Below are 16398 nucleotides of genomic sequence, written 5' to 3' on the forward strand. Positions count from 1 at the left end.
TGAGGTTATCTGCACAAGACTTGCACAAGATTGGGCACATTAACATTTCATCATAGCTGGGGAGGGGGCCATAGGCCCTGCTCCAACCAGAGGGACTAGTGGAAGTTAATGGTTACTGGGGGGAGAGGTGTCATTTTTTTCAGTGGTAGCCACTAATAAGTTGTACTTGCTCCATTAAATAATCTTTCACCTACTTTCCAGCAAGAAACTCTAATTAAACTCTTATCAAAAAAAGGCATCTAAGCGGGGGGGTGGGGACTTAACTTCTTGAGACAAAGAACAGTTTTAGTGGGAGAGACAGGGGGGTGAGAGAGGAGAACTGGGGCAAAACTGACTAAAATTTATTAATATACATGTTTGAAATGAGAATTAAAAAATCAAAAATATCAGGGCTGGAGAGATGGCTCAACAGTTAAGCACACTGGCTGCTCTCTCAAAGGACCCAGGTTTGGCTCCCAGCACCCACTGGGTGGCTAACAACTGTCTGTAACTCCAGTTCCAGGGGAATCTGATGCTCTCTTCAGGCCTCCCTGGGCATTGCACAACACCAGTGCACTTACATACATGCAGGCAGTACATTCAGTCACATAAAAAAATAATAAAGTATTTTAAAATGCAGGCAGTATACTCATTAACATAAAATATAAACAAATATTTTTTATAAAAATGCATTTTATTCTAAGTCTGGACATAGTAAAAAGTTATAAAGTAAGACTTATATGCCAAAATATGATAAATAATGAATTTAGATAATTGAGGATAGAGACAGGCTGATACACTTAGGAAGAATTCCATGGGGCAAGGCATGTAAGAGACATAAGGGACTGGGAGATTTATATAGGTAAGGAGAGAGGAAAGGAGCCTACATTCTGAATGGAAAGAAAAGCCAAAGTAAAGGTCAGAAAAGGGTTTTCCCATAGCATTTTTTTTTCTTTGACTGATTTATTTATTTTAAGGGGATTTTGGCTACTCTAACATTCCACCCTCTGAAAAAGTAACTCTAAAATCTTTTAAGGATTAGATAGCTCCCAGATACTTTCAACATTTTTGGCCTTTGGAACAGAGTATGTTGCTAAAAGGCCCAAGGACATTTTGACTTTTAGCCAAGAAACTGGATATTTTTCTTTGGGGCCTTTTTTTTTTTACTGTAACTGCCTGGCCAATTCCTACGTCCTATTCTTATCACACCATCCTCTGAAGAGGTTACCTAAATTGCCAATAGGAATAAAGATGCAGACCGCACTGACTTCTGCCATGCCGAACAGGGACGCAGGGTGAGGCAACTGGAGTACCCCTTCAGTGGGTCTATCTAAAAGACTCCCAAATTGCATAACTCTTATCTCTAAGGAGAAAAGAAAGTCCTTGAATCATGAATAGGAGCTGTGAAGGAGAAGTAAAGGCAAGACTAATTAGCATAAGTTCTAGACAGGGAATTAGAAAAAAGTCAGAACTGGGTAGTTTTCAAATGTTCATATGAGAGTCCATTGGAATTTCTTGACAAGGACTTCCAAAAGCATCCCTATATTGGGTCCCTTCTCATTTTTCTTTTGTTTTCCAAGCCTGGACTCGAGAGTGATGGATTCAGGATTTGCTTTCAGGTATTTTGAGGGCTGTTGGAGTGGTTAGAATCAGTGTCAGTTCCTTCTCAAAGGCTTCTAGACCTTTCTAAAATCCATCATTTTACAATAATAGCTGGTTTTCTCCCTTACCTACAGGTGGGCATTACAGTATTGGAGACCAAGATTTGAAGTCTTACATATGAGCAGCACTTTCTGGTTAGGAACAAAATCATCAATGAAAAATAATTGTCTAAATAAATTTTTACATAGACGTAAAAGCCTAATATCTGGGATGTGTAATCCCTTGAACTCTTAAAGAAATATACTGATGCCTTTACTCTTTGGTTGTACTTTCCTTTTGGGTCTTTAAGACCATACAGTTGGCCAAATAAATCAATTTATTTTTACACTTAAGGTCATTTAAGAGTCTGTTCCTCAGGGGTCACATGGGCTTGGGAGGAGCTCTTGGCTCCTTTCTTTTACCAGTTCCATCTATGTGAAGATAAGTCAAGGGTTCTGTTCGACCATGGCTGGATTCACTTGGAAGCATGAATGAGATGTTTCCTCTGAATTGACCCTCCTCTTTGTAGACTGGACACTGGTTAAAGTCCATTTCATGGGGTCTCCATGTCCTCCCTGAACAGGAGGACAGGTGACTCACCACAGTTACAGGACATTTTGAGAGATACTCCATAGTCCCCTGGAACTTAGTTGACCCTGGAGGGCAAGGGGCAAAAACTGTCCTTTAAGTAACTCTGACCACATTAGTATAGGTCTCAAACTATGGCTGTTAAACAGCCAATAAAGTTAGTTCCACCAGTCTGGTAATTTTACTTATCATGTGTTATATAGATAAGGGTTGGGTAAAAAACCAAATATTCTCAGATAAACCTTGACTAGATACATATTTTGTTCCTTAAATTAGTTGACTAAATTATGACTACAGAAAATTTAAGAGTATGTGTGTTATTTGTCTCATCCTTTATATATCATAACAAACCTAAACAGACCTTCATCACTTGCTTAGTCTTTCTCATTTTTTCTATTTTGGAAAATATCTCCATTCCCATATCCTTTTAACATCTTTTACATTCTCATTTTCTTTTTTTAAAAATAATTATGAGACATAATAGCATTAACAAATAAATTTTCCATCTGTTGTGAGACTTCTTTTCCTGGGGATGCTAAGCAATGCTTATTCCCTTTTAAGGTTCTAGTGTCAAGCCAATGTTTGATTAAAGTTTTACTGGGGAACCAATGAATTTATTCAGCTTCTTTACCGAGATAACTGAGGGGTTGCTGAGGTGTATGTATGACCTGAGGGTATGCATGCTGGAAAGCCTTTACTCAGCATGGGTCCTGTCTTCTCTTCCTAGCCTTCTCCAGATTGTATAATTTAGCTCTTCCCAAATCCAGGATGCCATGTGTAATTAAGGTCAGATTACATACAGTTGGCTGGTAGAGTGGCTGGATAATCTGGTGAGGGTCCAGTGACCCTGCTTGGCCCTCCTTTAATGAATGAACACAACTGTCAACAAGCCCAATTGTGATGATGTTTCACGATCAGGCTCAGCTGAAGTCATGATGACGGTAGTTATTTCATGCAAAAGGGACTGCTGTATAGTATCATCTTATTAAAAGGACCTGTAATTTAAAAGGGATTTGGTGCTAGGATCCACATATGAGGGAGAACATACGTCATTTGTTTTCCTGAGTCCGTTACTTCACGTAGTATAACAGTTTTTAATTAAATAAATAAAAATTGAAAATATCAGTAAGATATTGAACATTTTGCAATACTAGTAATATATCTGACCTTATTGACATATGTGCAACACACAAAACAGCTTCTGAAAACATTCTTTAAAAACTAGGGCTGTTGAGATGACTCAATGGCTAAAGGCACCTACCACCAAGCCTGATGACCTCTATTCAATCCTTGGGGCCCACATGACAGATAAAGGGAACTTATTCCCTAAAGTTGTCCTCTGACTTCCACATAAACTCCTTGGCATGTGCACACCCACAGCCTCTCCCAAAATTAATAAATAAATGTAATATATAGTTAACTTTTAGAAAGTAAGTACATGCGTACTTTGGATATAGCCCAATGGTAAAGTAGTTACCTAGTATGCAAAGGGCTCTAAGTTTAAGTCCCAGTACCATGACAGGTAGGTAGATGATAGATAGATAGATAGATAGATAGATAGATAGATAGATAGATAGATATAGATAGGTAGGTAGATAATTTATAGACAGATACATAGAAATAGATCATAGATAGGTAGATGGATGACATATCAAGGAATGCTCATAGATTATTTCTCAAAGTTGACACATGTGATGGTCCATAAAGGAAGTGTTGAAATATTTCAGATACAAAAATATCTAAATACATTTTCAGTTTTTAAAATGGCAATGCTCCAAAATGGTTAGGAATCAACCAATACACTCTTGAGGAATTTTTTTTAAGGAACCACACGATATTTTGAATTTAACAATGAGCAAAACATGATACCTGAACACTTCAGGAGGATCTCATGCTGCCTTCCAAAAGGTGCTACACTGTGTTCATTTGAATGTGTTTTTTTGCATCAATTTTTGGACACCCATGTGTCAGTGTGCTAAATTAGGACAGTAAGGCAAGCCAAATGCAACAGTAAAGACTTACTCCAGCCAGGCGTGGTGGCACACGCCTTTAATCCCAGCACTCGGGAGGCAGAGGCAGGTGGATCTCTGTGAGTTCAAGGCCAGCCTGGTCTACATAGTGAGTTCAAGGACAGCTGGGGCTACAGGGTCTCAAAAAGACAAAAAAAAAAGACTTACTCCAATAGTACCCACAAAAGGCTAAAATAAAAGGGGATGGGTTCGTTTTGTTGCAGTTTTTCCCAGTGGAGTGTTACCAGAGTGGGTCAGATGGATCAGTACAGATGGGGAGAATCATGTACGTGCTGAAAAGCCACACACCAAACATTTCTGCTTCCTCATTGGCTCATTCCAACTAAGTCAGATCAAATAAAACCTGCTTTCAATGCATGTACAATGCATGTGTGTATGCACACAGGTATATGCTAATTGGACGAAACATACTACTCTTACAAAGAAAAAACTTTTACTAGTGTCTGGTGGGGCTGAAGCTTATGGATATGTTAACATTAGTCTTTAAATGCATTTTCTGCATTTTGTTAGTAGATGGTGGCTTAATAGCTAATCAGAGACAAAATTAACTAGAGATTTTGTTAGATATTACTTTAAAAAGAATGCTAAAGGGCTGGAGAGATGGCTCAGCGGTTGAGAACACTGACTGCTCTTGCAGAGGACCCAGGTTCAATTCCCAGCACCCACATGGCAGCTATGAACTATCCTTAATTCCAGTCCTAGGGGAATCAGAAGCCCTCTTCTGAACTCCATGGCATTGCATGACATGGGTGCATTCACGTACATGCAGGCAATACACTCATACACATAAAATAAAAATAATAAATAAAATATTTTTTGAAAAGGAGTGCTAAAAGCCATAATAGACAAGCATATACAAGTCAAAACTATAAAGTAAATCATTACAGAGTGGACATCTCAACTCCAGCAGTAACCATTATCCACAATCTATTTTATCATCCATAAACATATCCATAAACAAAATATACACAACTGCTTTTATATTTTAAGTTCTAAATATATAGGGAATTACTACAATTATTTTCTGAAAAGAGTGTTTCTGAGATTCCTCTAATAAGATGACTTTTAAAAAGAAATGCAGCTGTAAAATATGCCATTTAAATGGAAGTAATATGAAGAAAAATGAAAAGTAAGCTAACATTCCCCAAATAGGATCTATTAGTAAAATTATTTTAATAGGGTCTCATGTTGCCCAGGCTAGCCTTAAACATGCTATACATCTGAGTATAGTTGTTAAACTCCTGATCCTCCTGGGCCAAACTCCCAAGTGCTGAGATTACAGGTATATACCACCATTTCTCCCATTAACACATATTAATAATGTCCAAAAATTCATTATTGCACATATCTGAATAAAAGGGCACCCTCATTGTATACATACTATTAAAGAGATTGTACATGATAACTAAATAGGAAATATTTTAAATGTTAAAAAGTGATAATCTTGGCTGAAGTAGGCCCCCCTGTAGGAATATATGCTTCAGGTATAGCCTGAGGAGGGCCCTTCTATCATCAGTCATGTGTCTTCATTGACCAGGGCTGAGCTGACTCAATTCCTAGCCGACTCTGTTCCCTTAAGACCCTAGACCCTGCTTCATTCATCTTCCCAATCAAATAGAAAATCTGCCTCTTGGTTAGATATCCAGCCTTAGTTGACCATGACGTGACCTCCACTAGCAATGACTTGAAGCAGTGATCAGATTGTCTACACTTGGGGCCACTTGTAGACATTTGTCCTCACTCCTGCCTAAAAGAAGTCTCCCTTTTCTGTGTCCTCACAGGCCTGGCCTTCTTTACCAAATACAAGCAGCCCAACATTCTCCATAAATTTAAATTGTTGTAAAGGATGGAAGAATACTGGCCCCAGAGAGTTTCTGCCTCCAGACCTGATGTAAACTTTCTCTAGTACGAGTGAAATTTGTCCCAATCCCAGTTCCTGGTTCTATGGAAACTTGACCTGCCTCCTTGGCCACAGTCCTTTAAGCACAGTAAAGGATGAGACTTTACCAAAACCCTCACCAGGAATTCTCTTCTTGAGGAAACGTGGCTTCTACCTCAAAGTGCAATCCATTTCTTTATCTTCGATAGTATTCATCTCTGTTAATGGATGCATGCATTTGGAACTAATGGGGTATATGACATTGTTTCCTCTTAATTCTTCCAACCCTGGTTATTATCATGCATTGTTCATTTGTCACTGTGATCTAGCTCTTTTACCAAGACCTATTCCATTGTAGTTGTCACCTCATATGATTATTAAACTTACATAGTCCAAGGCTCCTCTCCTAGGATTGCAAGATTTAGCAAATGAAAACATAGAATATTGTATAAAGAAAATAAGGTTGTGTGCCACATCCAGAAAAATGGTGTGCTTTCTCATATAGGCCATTTAATTAACTTCACAAACAGCTCACATGAGTATAGAGGTCAAAAGTCTGAAATCCATGGGAAAAGCTTGTAGAGAGCAAGAGAGATCCATTGTTGCAGTTCAAATTTGAAGGCTGCCTGTTCTCTGAATTCCTTCTTACCCATGGTGAATTCCCTTTGCTGTTTAGGCCTCCAACTGGCAAGAAGAGGACCACCTCCATTATAAAGGCCAATCTACTTTATTCAAACCTAATCTAAATGTTAACTTATTTCAAAAAACACTCTCACAGAGATATTGAGAATAATATTAGTGAGCTATCTGAACATCTAGAATAACACTGATATCTATATAATGTAGCACAGTCAAGCTGTCACATAAAATTAACTATCTTCTGGGGCTAGAGAGATGGCTCAGCAGTTAAAAGCACTGACTGCTCTTGCAGAGGACCTGGGTTTGAGTCTCAGCACCCACATGGTGGCTACAAACCATCCTTAACTCCAGTTCCAAGAGAATCCGAAGCTCTCTTCTGACCTCCGCAGCATTGCATGACACGGGTTCACTCACATACATGCAGGCAATACACTTGTACACATAAGTAAAAATTTTTTAAAAATAACTATATTTCTTACACTAAAAAATCCTTTGAAGCTAGGTGTCATGGTATGTGCCTGTGATCTCAGCTACTCAGGAAGTTGAGCATCACATGAGCCCAGAAATTTTAGGCCAGTCTGGGGAACATGGCAAGATGCAAACTAAAAAAAAAATCTGAATTTTAAATTACATTTGTCACTATTTGAATATTTCTGTATGCTACAGTTTTATGTAAGTACTAGTAAACTTAATGTATTTTATTAAATGAAATTTTTTAAGGTAAGCCTTCACAGCAGTCATGAGTTAAGGATTGAGATTTACAAACTGTTCTTCCATCCAATGAAAAGCCGTATCTTTCATAGGTCGTTAGGGACATTCATTCACCTTGACAAGTGTTTCTCGAAGAACTTGCTGTGAAGCTCTGCCTCTGGCTTATGATAAGGAACTCAGTTTTTGATGGGTACACACAGACAGTAGCCATCAGTTAGATATGCACTGATGTCCTTGGCTTTGTGACCATCCCATTGCAGTACTGCTGGGTGGATAAGTCTGTCCAATACAGGGGACTGTTTATAGGAATCCCACTTGACAGAAAATTTAACTTACACAACATCAGTATCATCTTCCTGAGGAATAAATTCAACATCATATTCTTATTCTTTATTCCCATTTCTCAGTTGGTACACAGCTCAAATTTGAAATATGAGGGTATCTTGGGGTCCCTTTAATGGCACAAACATAGTGAAGTAAATGCAGAGACAACTAGGTTATGAATGCACAGAAAGAAAAAAACAATTAAGTCCATTTTAAGACCTACCTGTGTTTGTAAAGCAAAATTAGTGGCCCTCAAAGGCAGCTTACCCTCAAGAGATTTGAAGACAGAAGAGTAGAACATTGTCACTCCTGTTACTCCAAAATGAGTAGGCCTAGCAAGCCTGAGGTCACAGGTTCAAACTCAAGCACCTCCCTTTCCCCCTCCCCATCTCTATATTCATTTCAAAAGCGTCTGAATCAACTAGGTTTCTGTCTTCTATAAGTCCATATTACTCTAGGTCTGCCTCCTTGAAATAACTATGGGATTCTTTGAATGGCAGTTTTGGTGTTCTATGTCTATCCATTTGTGATTGAGAACAGTCTTAATTTTCTGTCACAGATGGCTAACAAAATAGTGTGGTATGTATCATACATGTTTCCCCTCAAAGGGATAGCGCTACTCCATGAGCTCTGGGAGACATCCCTGAGTACCTGTGTCAATATTCCCTTAAATATTTTTTGTCACTTTTATAGACAACAAAATTGCTAACAATTCAGACATGCTGTCCTCCCATCAGTTCAGCAGAATTCTGCCAGTTGTCTGCGTCCTGGCACAACTTCTCTAATGAGTGTGTTTTCTCATATGGTGTGAAAGGTGAAGTTATTTTGCTTTCTTTCAGGGAAAGGCAGAGGCAAGGAAAAGATGGCTGTGTGGAGGTATTTCAGGTTTGTAGAACAGTCTGTGTATCCTGGTTACCACAGAATATGGAGTTGCAATGGCTACCATGGTGATTATTTTGAAGGAGACTCGGATGATCTTGGGAGAAGAGCAGGGTCCCACTCAAAAGTGGGCTCTCCCGCCTGAAAGTGGGATTTCCCATCCAAAAGTGGGCTCAGTGGAGGGCAAGGATGTCCAGCGGTAGGGGATGAAACTCTCTAGAACATGAGGAGACTTCAGGATACCAAACACAAGGAGGCTGATTCCTGCTTCAGGTCAGAATGTCTTGGCCCCATAGTTTGATGTGCTGCTTCAAGGTGCTCTAGGCCCACTTTCTGTGTACAAGCCAGACATTTCAGGGATGATTTTTTTTAAAGGGAATGGCTGTCTGAGCCCGACTTGATGCCCCTCTGAGATATGGAGGAGAGTGATGCTCACCCACAGGATCTCTGAAACCTTTTGTGTTACTATTTGCTATTCATCAGTGATTTCTATGTGTATATCAGAGGTTTGTTGGAATAAGCAGTTGGTTAGATGATCTTCCTAGGAATTCCAAGTCTTAATATGCATTTTCCCTCATTGTCATCTTTTTGTTCATTGGGTAGTGATTTATTAACAAAGCTTAGGATTTATCAAGCATTAGGTAAAAATTATCAAAATGTCAGCTACAAAATTCTGTAGTTCAAAAATAATGTCATACATCTGCTTTCTTATGATTAAACCCAGATATGGTCCCTAAAATAATCAAATAGCTTCAATATTATTATCATTTCCTGGAACACAACATTTTCAGCTCTGTAGCACCCAGCCTCTCTACCCTCCGGATACCCTGTTCCAGACAAGTACAGCACTTCAGTTACTAGAGTTCATTTCCCAGAATTTTAAGTATAATCACTTGCTTGGTTGGATTTGGGCTTTTTATTTAGATTCTTTCATTCAGAGTATTTTTATATTTATTCATCTCTGATGTGTGTATCTCTAATGCATTTTTGTTTATTCATTCATTTTTAAATTTTTTTAAATGTCATTGTGCATATTCACTGTACATAGCTCTGTGTTGCACAAGGACATTTTCACATTATAATAGTTATTCGGTTTTGTTGAGATAGGGTCTTGGGCTATACCCCAGGCAAGGCAGGAACTCATTATGTAGCCCAGGTTGGCTTATAACTCACAGCAACCCTCCTGCCTCAAGTTCTCAAAAATACTAAAATTGCAGGCATGAGCCACCAGGCTAGGCTTGTGTTTGTCTGTCTTGAAATGTTGTTATTGATCCCAGGGCTATGAGCTTGTTAGGCAAATGCTTTACCACTGATCTATACCATTAGCTTGGTTCAATTTCACTGCTAAATACTATTCTAGTACATCCTTGAACTGTAATTTCTTTGTCTCCACTGTTACAAGATCTTTGAGTAGTTGAACCTCTTGTGAGAAGAAGCTGCTATTGGTAGTTATAAGCTAGACAAGATGTGAGCAATGGAGCTTGGAGAAGGTGCCCAAAAAGACAGCACAAGGCCTCTTTGTGTTTATACAGCTTCAGGTTTTACAATAAAGTCATAATTTAACAAAATACCAATGTCTTATCCCTGTTACAACAAAATGTCTTAACTGAAAGAAATTCATGAGATAATCAAGGTGCCTTGAGCACTCTCAAAAAGGAGTTGGATATGAAGTAACAAGAAAACTACTACTTTATCTTGAAAGTTGTGTCCCATGATGATCAGAATATCCCATTGTAGCTAAATGTCCCAGAGATCACAGATAGATTGTTCCTGCTTTATTAAAAAACTAAGATGCCAGGGAAATTTCCTACACACATGCACCAATGAAGGTTCTGCAGACTTAAAATCATAAACCTCAGCTTCATTAAAATATTCTGTAAATTATGGTCTTCCAGGTTTCTTCCTCATCACCTTCTCAAATATCCAAAGGTTATTCTGATAACAGTGGCAACAACTGATCCATCAGTAGCAAGCTCACAGGACCAATGGGACACAATTTGCCTTCAGAAATTCAGTGTTTTATGCCTCTGCTGTGAACACAAATGATTCAGCAGTTGCACATACTGAATTGAGAACACATTTCTACTGCCACCACACCTTGCAGTTTTCTCCCTAATCTTATTTTTCAAAGAGAACTGTAATATTAATTATAATTACCCATACCTCAACACCTTTATAGCTCTCACACACTCAATGCAAAGACATCCTCAGAAAAACCATTCTGGGCCAAGGATGTAACTGAGTAGATTACTTGCCTAAGGTGCTCACCATCCTGGGTTCATCCCCATCACATGCAACACAAAATAATTTCCAAATAAAGTACTATCCTTTATAGTATAGAAGCCAAGAGTCCCCTCAGAAATTCAGCCCCAATTCAGAGAATAGATTGCATATTATTTTAAAGTGGTTTAAGCAATAATTTAAAGGAACTAAAGATATGGGACAGTGGTTAAGAATACTGGCTACTCTTGTAGAGGACCCAGGTTTTCTTTCCAGTACCCACATGGCAGCTAACTACTGTCCATAACTCCAGCTCCAGGGGATCAGGCGCCTGACCTCCGCAGGCATTGTTCACACAGGTACATGTACATACATGCAGGGAAAACACTTATACAAATAAAAAATTAATTTTAATAAAAAATTCAAAACAACGCCATTAGAAATCAGTTTAATAACATATCTTTTAGCAGAATAGTTGTATTAGGCTTTCTCCCATCACCTGTGGTCTGTATAGCCTCAGATTCCTAGACCTCATATAAATGTCAGATATGGGCTCCATCCTATAAAGTGGACCTTAAATCCAGTTACAATGTGATTGGTTACTCCTGTAATATTCATGCCACTATTGCACCAGTGGGCATATCTTGCCAGGTAAGTTGTTGTTGTAGCTCATAGGATTCACAGCTGGCAACTGATGACTGTTGGAAGGGAAGGTTCAGTCTCATTTAATACTGAAACTCTTAGTAGGCTGACAAACAGATCGAGAATTTCTCTATTCTGACTTTCGGTCTAAATACTAAATTCTGTTTTTCGTACATGTATACATGTTTTTTTTTTTGTTTCTTGTTAATGCATATTGAGAGGGATAGGAGGGGGAGTCTTCAGACCCAGGCCAGCAGGAGCAGCATCTGGTAATCAGAAGACAAACTACTGGAGCCACTGGCTCCAATAAATCATTCACGATTATTTATGTCAATTCTGTTCAGACTACCACTTCTCTGAGGCTGGTCCTGGGGTCAGTGGTGTTAACATGTCCTGGGAACTTGTAAGAACTTTAAATTTGGAGGCTCACCTGTTGGGACTCAGGTTTGCTTTGCTTAGCGGGGGACCTACTGGCTTCAGGGCAGAGGGTCTGATTGGCGACAGAGTCATGAACTCTGGGACCTGTGTCTTCCCAACAGGACAATTTATTTTAAAATTCAGATGGCTTTTACATCCCAAGGAACTAGCAGTCACATGGGTAATGGCAGTCACATACAAACATTTAGGGTACAAAGAAACAGAACATTTAGTCTGTTAGTTGGCTCCAGAAGGATTCTTAAACTTTTATTCAAGGTTATCAATGCCCATCCAGTAATTTATTGGCCACAATGTTTTCTTTCTTAGAGCTAAGAGCATGGTGAACTTTTAGCTTTTATCTCAGGAGTAAACCTTTAACCTGGCCTAATCTCTTAGCCAGGGATAGCTGAGTTATTTGTTCAGGACAAGGAGATGAGCTAAGGGTTATTGACCAAGACGCTTTCCCACAGAACAGGGAGCCTGCACTTTTATGACTTGGGCCACTTCCTCCTGCCAGTCTAACAGTGTTCTGCAAGACAGGGATTATCAGAGCCACTGTTTTCAGTGCCCCTCCCTTTAGCAGAGAATGAAGCCTGGACCTATAAGTTTTAGGCTCACCTCACCCTAGGGCCTGACATCCTGGTTTCCTACACCCACCCCACAACAACTAAAAAGGCAGCTATGTGGATGCAAAGCAGTACTCTGTTTTAATAAGCCCTCCAGGTGATTAGGGATGCCCAGAGGAATCTAAGAACTGCTGACCTGAATTGCCTGCTACACTATTGTTTCTCAGGTCAACAAAGCAACAGATTATTCCAATGCATTAACTTTGCTTAGGGTTTTTGTTAGGTAAAGGATTACCTGCTATGAAATGAGTTGGCTACAAAACCAAAGAATTGGCACTAAAGTCTGTCAAATGCCCCGGCCAGTGACTCCATGTATTCTGCACTGCTTTTCAAAACAGAAATTATGCACAGGCTCCACTGGCAAGGGCTAAGACTGATTCTCCCAGAGAGGTCCCACCTTTCTATGGGCGAATGGTCTCACCAGGAATTAACTAGTTTGGTCTTTATGTGATACTTATATACCCAAGTATTTGCTGTATCTGGAGCTATATATCAGGAGGAACTGTGGCGACAGGAAAATTTCCTGGAGGAAAACAAAAGATGTTAAAGCATGACATCAAAGGGCGGTTGGTCACAGACTCCCTCATCAGGCAACCTCCTGGTGCCCAGTAAGGATCTGTAACTGTTCATGCTGTCATCCCTTCTTTTCGAAGGCTAATGACAGCCAGCAGGGTGCAAAGTCTAATTCATTTTCTCATTAATTTACTTCTTCATCCCAGTCTCTAATGAAATCATCAGAACATAGTAAGTGTGGCGTTTAGTTATTGCAATGTCAATCATTCTACTAGGAGCCGAATCTGAAACTAGGGACCAAGAAATTCGTCCCGCAGAGATGCAACTTGCGGGGGGGGGGGTTGCCGGCTTGCAACACGTTTTGCCGCTTTTTTCCCCCTCCATTCTCAGGCTTCCCCTGCCGTACATCCCACCTAATCGCCAACCTCAACCAGAAGATGCGCCAGTCTCGGTCCCAACACACTGCACACCGAGGCGCCCTGTGGATACGTCATCAATGGTGGCCGAGATTTCGGTCCGACTTTCACTTACTTCCCTTCCACGTGGCCCCTCTCATTTCGGTTCCCATCTCTCTGAGCCCCGGGTAGCTAGATGTGCCTGTAAAAAGCGCCGCGATCCCGGGGCTCATCCTTACCCGGGAGAATGGCGGTGGTGGGACTGGCCAGGCCTCGGGGCCTCTGCTAAGGTCTTCTCTACAACGAAGCATGCGGGAGCCTTCCTGGGCTGCACCAGTCACAGTACTGAGGAGCACACCCCCAGCATCCCCAGCGCCCTTCCCATCATCTAGCTGGAATGGGAGTTTACCCCAGGGTGTTTACTGGTGTTGGCAAGCCAATGCCTTCCAGCAGCATACACCAGCGGTAAATGGGGGTGGGGCACTCATCTGTAAATAGCACCCCCCCACACCCTATGCTCTGTTAGCAAGCCCAATAAACTAGTTAGGATTTAAAAAAAAAAAGAACAAGATTTGTGACTTATAAATCACATTTATAATTTCCCACAGGAAATTATATGCTTAATGTATGCAATGAATTATGTGCAGCAATAAATGTGTGCCATTTAAAATTTAAAAATTAGTAAAAATGGTCAGGTGTTCATGTCACAAAAGCACATGATACAGTGAGTTTGCCAAGGTTAATTAAAAATAGTCCAAAATTTGCCCACTTTAGAAGTCATTCATGCAGCACTTTAACCTGCATCATCATCATCATCATTATTAATTATTAATGTCTTTATGTGAATGTATACCACATATGTGTAGGTACCAGTGAAGGCCAGAACAGGGTGTCAGATCCCCAGGAGCTGTGGTTACAGGTAGTTGTGAGCCACTAGATGTGAGTACTAGGAACCAAACTCTGGTTTTCTGGAAGAACAAGATGTGCTCTTAACCTCTGAGCCATTTCTCTAGTTCTCCCTCTTGGTCTTTAAACCTCCCAATAACACTTTTCCCAGCTCTCCCATTGGAACTGTGCTGCAGCATTAGTATGCCAAAATTAGTTATACTTGACTAAGCAGTCTGACCCTTAACTTTATTTGTAAGGGTGGGCCTGAACTTGGAGATCACCCATTCCTCCAGATGTCTCCTGGAACTGTGCTGCTGAGTCAGGCCTCACACATAATTTTAATCAAAACCATTTCTCCAGCATCAGTTTTGGGGAAGAAGCTTGTATCCACATTTATCAGACAATCTTGCCCTTTCATTCCTATACAAACATTCTACTCAAACTTCATTGTTTTAAATAAAGTTACAAATATGAATACACTGCCTTTCGGCACTCTGATTTGTTAATTCTTAAGCATACCCACAGTCATTCACTCTCTTGAGTGGAGTACAGTTGAGGTTCCAAAGGATCAAAGTCAAATACCCAAGTCACAAAAACACATGGTTCAGTAAGATTTTTTTTACAGTAGCTTTTTGGTTGCAAGGCAAATTAAGTCATCAGTCCCTTTTGTATATTTTGTGAAAGTCATTTCTACCGTGTGCCCTACAATGGTTGTTAACCTTGCAAATTTACCAGTCTTGTTCATCTGTTGCGTCTTGTGTTTTAAGAACACAAAGGCAAAACAAATTTCTGGTGTAAAAGGATCATATCCATGTCCCTGATCACCTACTGGAGTGTCCCAGGAACACCTGTTGAAATGTTTAGGTTTCTGTGTCCACAGGGAGCAAATTCAACTATAGACATATGGTTAGATATAGAAACAAAGAATTTATTGAGAAAGGAAAGGAGAGACTAGACAGATGACTCACTGGTCAACATCACTGGCTGCTCTTGCGGGGGACCTGGGTTTGGTTCCCAGTTCCCACATGGTAGCTATCAATGGTCCATAACTTCAGTTTCAGGTGACCCAGTGCACTCTTCTGGCCTCTGCAGACATTGCATGTACATGGTGCACTTGTATACATGCAGGTAAAGCAATTATACACCTGAACAATAAATGAACAATAAATCATTTAAAAAATTAAATGGAAAGCACTCCAAAGAATGAGGGTAGGCTAGGGAGCTGAGGGTAAAGACCAAAAGGCACTGGGCCATAGGACATTTACATAATACCCTCTTCTCCCGCTGTTTAATGGCTTTGTTGCATGTGGTCTGTTCATTAAATGAAGCCCAAGTGAGGAAGGACTTCCAATTGTTTTCCTGCCAGCTGGCTTCCTTTATGTGTTAATTTTGATATAGCTTCTGCCACACTGCAATTAACCGGAGGGAATTCAAAAGGATACAGAAAAGCTTATTAAATGGAATTGGGCACCTGGTTCTTGCCACCAAATTTCATAAATCAAGTGATGAGATGGCAAAACAGTTAATGATTTTTTTTGTGGTACTGGGAACTGAACCTAGCGCCTTGCACATGCTAGGTAAATACCGTACAACTGAACTATGACACTCCCTCCCTAAAACCTTTTTATTTATATTTGTAGACAGATTTGTATTAGTTGCCCAGGTTGACCTCCAACTTATGATCATACTGCCTCAGTCTCCCAAGTTAATGGGATTTAGTTGTGCTTCATCATGCCTAGTGATAATCATTTTTCACACAGGTTCTCCCTATGTAGCTCTGACTGGCCTGAAACTCACTATGTCAACCAGGCTGGCCTCAACTCACTGAAATCTGCCCACCTCTGCCTCCTAGCTGCTGGGATTAAAGGCCTGCACCATCACACTGACTGATGCCCTATTCTTTTGGGATTTTAAAAATTAATTAATTAATTTACTACAAACTGGCTTGGGGCTTTCCACCTATGGCTCCTGAGTTCTAGGAAATAATGATCTGTGGCTCTGAGGGTGTGTGCTTTCTGGGAATTAGC

The 16398-nt window shown here is 40.1% G+C and overlaps 1 protein-coding gene across 1 annotated transcript in view; it reads right to left on the reverse strand.

Moving 5' to 3' along the window:
* Nxf3 (nuclear RNA export factor 3) overlaps positions 1 to 13753 on the reverse strand; it is a 52469-nt gene extending 38716 nt beyond the window's left edge. The window contains exon 1 of the mRNA XM_029563095.1: positions 13723 to 13753. The gene's annotated coding sequence lies outside the window, so the exon portion shown is untranslated. The remainder of the gene's footprint in view (positions 1 to 13722) is intronic.
* Between the last annotated feature and the right edge of the window lie 2645 nt (positions 13754 to 16398).

Source organism: Nannospalax galili, unplaced genomic scaffold (genome assembly GCF_000622305.1).
Source record: "Nannospalax galili isolate Female #2095 unplaced genomic scaffold, S.galili_v1.0 scaffold671, whole genome shotgun sequence".
Taxonomy (NCBI): domain Eukaryota; kingdom Metazoa; phylum Chordata; class Mammalia; order Rodentia; family Spalacidae; genus Nannospalax; species Nannospalax galili.